This window comes from Brassica napus, chromosome C5 (assembly GCF_020379485.1).
Source record: "Brassica napus cultivar Da-Ae chromosome C5, Da-Ae, whole genome shotgun sequence".
NCBI lineage: Eukaryota > Viridiplantae > Streptophyta > Magnoliopsida > Brassicales > Brassicaceae > Brassica > Brassica napus.
The window spans coordinates 15,628,837-15,634,836 of NC_063448.1; positions in this window are offsets into that span (position 1 = coordinate 15,628,837).

Below are 6,000 nucleotides of genomic sequence, written 5' to 3' on the forward strand. Positions count from 1 at the left end.
AAAACCCCCAAATACATGAACCCTAATTTTTGCCAAAGTTCAAATTAAACTCAATTTGACCATTGATTCAACAACCCAACTTGATAGATAAGCTTTTCCTAGTTTATTTTACCACAATCTAGCAAGAAAATGACCAAATTTCGATTTTCAAATTCTAGGGTTCATGGACCTACGAATTTGAATTAAAAAACTCAATACCTTGCTTTGGATGAAAGGAAATGGTGAATGGATGGTGAGGAATAGACTACAGGGGCGAAAGCTTGGATTTAGCAACAAGAACTTGTTGATTTGGTTGAGGATTCAGAAAGTTAGGTTATTTTTGGTGTGGGTGAGTTTGAGAGAGTATGAGAGTTTATGAGAGGAGGAGAGGATGAGGAAGATGAAATCGTGGGTGTTGGGTAGGGTTGGGGGCGTTTGGGTTTGGTTTTTTTAAATTAAACCGGTTTTAAAACGAAGAAAACTTATCTGGACCGGCTCGGGAGCGACTTGAGGGTGTCGCTGCGGGACGTCACTCCTGGGTCATTTCTTCACGAGCGACCTAGCGGTGTCGCTCCGAAGACGTCGCTCCGAAATGGTTCTTCGCGAGCGACATAGCTGTGTCGCTCCTAAGACGTCGCTCCCAGCTGGAGCGAGTTCATGTGCTTGCTCTAGGAGATCGCTCCCGTGTCGTCTTATTCACGAGCGACTTGGCCTTGTTGCTGTGAGAAGTCGCTCTCGGGTCGTCTTATTCGCGAGCGATTTGGCCTTGTCGCTCCGAAGACGTCGCTCCCGGTCTATTTTTTGCGCACCCAAACGTCTAAAACACGAGCGACCTCGGGCTGTCGCTGTGGTGACTTCGCTCCATATGGAGCGAACTTTCATCCTCGCTCCAGGTCCTCGCTTCCACGCATGATTCTTTGATCAATCCGAATCAATCGAGCACCTGCGCACAACTTCAATTCTCCCTTTTTTTTTTTGTTGAAAATATGATGAAAATGAAAATACTAATGAAATATGTACAAGGATATACATGAGACTTTCTCCCAAGTGAGCTTGTTTTAAGTCTCTAGCTTGACTTTGCCTCCTTTTAGATTAGGTCGGGGTAGGATCAGAAAGTGGAGTTGAAACCCCATCTTCCTCTGGTGCAATAGCCATGTAGAGCTTAACCCTTTGCCCATTGACTGTGAACTCTCTCCCATCAGTACTCCACAAAACTATTGCCCCATATAGCCTAACCTCTTTGACCTTGAAAGGACCGGACCACCTTGACTTAAGCTTTCCTGGAAACAACTTCAGCCTAGAGTTGTAGAGAAGAACTTGTTCTCCTTCTTTAAACTTTCTCTTCAAGATATTCTTGTCATGGAAAGCTTTAGTCTTCTCCTTGTAGATCCTTGAGTTTTCAAAAGCATCCATTCTTATCTCATCAAGCTCATGTAGCTGAAGAAGTCTTTTCTCCTTGGCACTCTTGATGTCAAAGTTCAACAACTTTACTGCCCATAGTGCCTTGTACTCAATCTCCACTGGCAGATGGCAAGCTTTCCCGTACACTAGGTTGAAGGGTGTGGTCTCCAGAGGTGTCTTGTAAGCTGTCCTATAAGCCCAAACATCAAGCTTAATTGACCAATCCTTCCTTGTAATCCCCACAATATTTTCAAAAATGGACTTGATCTCTCTGTTAGAAATCTCAACTTGACCATTTGTTTGAGGGTGGTAAGGAGTTGCCACCTTGTGCTTAACACTGTTCTTCTTGAGAAGTCCCTCAAGCAGTTTGTTGATGAAATGAGACCCTCCATCACTGATTAAAACTCTTGGAACCCCGAACCTTGGAAAGATGGTGCTCCTGAACATCTTGGTTACAACTCTAGCATCATTGGTGGGACTTGCAATAGCTTCCACCCGTTTGGAGACATAGTCAACAGCTACAAGGATGTATTTGTTACCAAAAGATGATGGTAATGGCCCCATGAAGTCTATACCCCATACATCAAACACTTCAACTTCAAGGATTAGATTTTGAGGCATCTCATTCCTTTTTGTGATGTTCCCTCTCCTTTGGCATGAATCACACTTTGAAACAAAATCCTGTGTATCCTTAAACATATGTGGCTACCAGAATCCAGCTTGTAGCACCTTCGCAACAGTCTTGAAGGTAGCAAAGTGGCCTCCATAGGATGATCCATGACACTGTGTAAGGATCCCATCAATCTCCTCATTAGCAACCACTCTCCTATAAAGTTGATCCTGGCTCATCCTAGTAGTATCTCTTCACATCCCTGTAGAACTTCTTCTTGGCAAAGCCCACAAGATTCAAAGGTTCTTTTCCTGTGGCTAGGTAATTTACCAAATCAGCATACCAAGGTTCTTTCTCCTCTGTTGCCTTGACTTCTTCAAGCTTCCTACCAGTCTCACAAACTGCCATCACTGCTCCAATAGCCATGATCTGTTCCTCAGGAAGTCCTTCGTCAATAGGAATGCCACACTCTACTCTAAGCCTGGACAAGTGATCAGCTACACCATTCTCAACTGCTGGCTTGTCCTTGATCTCCAAATCAAACTCTTAAAGCAAAAGAATCCATCTCAAGAGCCTGGGTTTTGCATCTTTCTTTGCTAAAAGGTGTCTCAGCGCAACATGATCTGTGTAGACAATGACTTTAGATCCCACCAAGTAGCTTCCGAACTTTTCAAAGGCAAAGACAATGGCTAACATCTCCTTCTCTGTTGTGGCATATCTCATCTGAGCATCATTCAGGGTTTGGCTCGCGTAGTAGATCACATGGGTCTTGCCATCTTTCTTCTGCCCCAAAACAGTTCCCACAGCATAGTCACTAGTATCACACATGATCTCAAAGGGGAGATCCCAATCAGGTGGCTGGATAGTCGGAGCACTGATGAGTTCACCTTTCAGCTTCTTGAAGGCTTGTAGACATTCCACATCAAAGCTGAAAGTGGCTTCCTTGCACAGCAGCCTGGTCAATAGTCTAGTGATCATGGAGAAGTCCTTGATGAATCTTTTGTAGAACCCAGCATGACCAAGAAAACTTCAGATGTCTTTCACTGTCTTTGGTGGGGGCAAACCAACCATAACATCGATTTTGGCCTTATCCACCTCAATCCCCTTCTCTGAAATCTTGTGTCCCAGCACAATCCCTTCCTTAACCATGAAGTGACACTTCTCCCAATTCAGCACAAGGTTGGTATCTTCACATCTCTGTAGGACCCTGCACAAGTTTGACAAACAAGCAGAAAACGAAGATCCGTAGACAGAAAAATCATCCATAAACACCTCCACAACATCCTCAATTAGATCAGAGAAAATTGACATCATGCACCTTTGAAAGGTGGCTAGAGCATTACATATACCAAATGGCATTCTTCGATATGCGAAGGTACCATAAGGGCATGTGAATGTCCTTTTCTCTTGATCATTGGGATGTATGGGGATCTGGAAAAATCCTGAATATCCATCAAGAAAGCAATAGAATGGATGGTTTGCAAATCTCTCAAGCATCTGATCAATAAATGGAAGTGGAAAATGATCTTTTCTCGATGCAGAAATCAGTTTTCGGTAATCAATACACATTCTATGACCTAGTGATTGTTCTTGTTGGTATCAATTCATCCTTGTCATTTTTAATTACAGTTATACCACCCTTCTTTGGCACAACATGCACATGAAATACCCATTTAGAATCTGAAATAGGGTAAATAACACCAGCATCTAAGAGTGTAAGAATCTCTTTCTTTACAACATCCTTCAGGTTAGGATTTAACCTTCTTTGATGCTCGACAGAAGTCATTGATTCATCCTCAAGATGTATCATATGCATACACAAAGAGGGTGATATTCCTTTGATGTCATCAAGAGAGTAACCTATTGATTTTCTAAATCTTTTAAGTGTTTTCAAAAGTTCAGATAATTCAGTTTCAGTAAGTTCACTACTCACAATGACTGGGTAAGTTTCATTAGGACTAAGGAACGCATACCTTACACCATTGGGGAGAGGTTTAAGCTCTACTTTAGGCGCCTTAAGCTCGCTCCAGTCGTCTTGCTGGGCGTCCTCTTGTTGAATGACTAAGGTTTCTTGGTGAACCACTTGTGGCAGCTCCTCATACAGATCCTTACTACCAAATCCTCTGTGTGAATCCATCATCATCCCATAGGCAACACTCTCCAGGTTCTCAATCACTTCAGCTTCTCTCTCTATCGTCAAAGCATGCTGTAGAGGGTCTTCTAGTGACAACTCTTCAAGGAGCTCATCAGCAAGGGCGTCCATCTCTTCAATGTAGAAAACTTGCCCTTGAACTGTTGGTTTCTTCATTACCTCCTTGATGTCAAAGTGACGAACATGCCATTTACCCAAGTGGAGATCAATCTTGCCCTCTTTCACATTAACAATTGCTCCTGCTGTAGCTAAGAAAGGCCTTTCAAGGATTAAAGGATCTGCAGCTTCCTCACCCATCTCAAGCACCACAAAGTCTGTAGGGATCTCATATTTTCCAACCATAACGGAGAGGTCCTCCAAGATACCCACAGGGTACTTTACTGAACGATCAGCCAATACCAGAGACAGTCTACACTTCTTGTACTGAGTGAAACCAAGCTTCTTAGCAACAAATAAAGGCATCAAGCTGACACTAGCTCCCAAATCGCAGAGACATCTATCAAATACCATAGGTCCAAGAGCACAAGGTAATGTGAAGCATCCTGGATCTTCTAGCTTCTTTGGAACAACAAGCCTCTAGATGATGGCACTGCACTCATGAGTGAGAATCATCATGCCCTCCATCTCCTTCTTCTTTGCAGCTACAACATCTTTCAGGAACTTGCTATATTGAGGAATCAGCATGAAAGCATTAATGATGGGCATTGTGACTTGAACTTCACTCATTTGCTTCTCAAATTGAGCTTTGTACTTCTCTAGCAGCTGCCTCTTGAATCTACCGGGGAATGGTAGTTTGGGTTCATAGGGAGGAGGAACAAAAGAATTCTCACTTGCTGGAGCAACAACTTCACCATCTTTCACTGTTTTCTTCTCTTCCCCAACTTTTCCTTTACCTTTTGCTTCCACAATCTTCTCCAAGATTTCATCATTGATTTTCTCATCAACAATCACCACTTCATCATCTATGTTGATGGCAACCCCCTCACCTTGTTTCTCAGCATCCTTGGTGAGAGCTTTCTGAGGTAACTCCTTACCACTCCTGAGGGTGATAGCTTTCATGGTCTCCTTGGGGTTTTGCTCAGATTTTCCAGGTAAAGAACCTTGTTGGCGATTTTGTTGAGTGTTCATGGCAGCAAACTGGTTTTCCAAGGTTCTGAACTTGTTGTTGAGCTCATTGTAGCTCCCATCAATCTTTAAGTGAAGGTTCTTCAACTCATAACCAACATGCTTCTCACTTCTTGTCTGAGACTCCAAGATTTATTTCAGTAGGACATCATTGCTGCTGACTTGAGGATTAGAGGTAGAAGGATTAGCTTGTTGTTGGGAAGAATGGTGTTCTTTGTTGTTGAAACCAAGAGGAGGGTTTTGTTGAGGCTGATAGCTACCTTGCTGGTTGTTCCGAGGCTGATAACCACTCTGTTGGTTGTTGGAATAGGATTTCTGTTGGTAGTTGTTGTACTGAAAGTTGGGCTCTTTTTTGTACCAGCTACCATTGTTGTTGATGAAACACAGTTCTTCTTGACCTTCCAAACCCTCAACCTCATGGACAACAGGTGGTGTCTCTTGGCTTGGGTTACCAACAAAGTGCAGCTGCTCTTGGGTGGCTTTATCAGCAATGAGGATGTCTATCTTATCCTGTAGAGTTTTCAACTCCTTCCTTGTCTGCTTGTCATCTGTTCTACTGCCCCTGTCGTGGTTTCCACTGTAGACTGCATCACTTTTTACCATGTTGTCAACCAGCTCTTCTGCAGCTTCCTCAGTTCTCCCCAAGAAGAACCCATTGCTAGCTGTATCCAGTCTGGTCCTGTACTTAGGAAGAGCACCCCAGTAGAATGTGCTCAGCAAGCTTTCCTTAGAG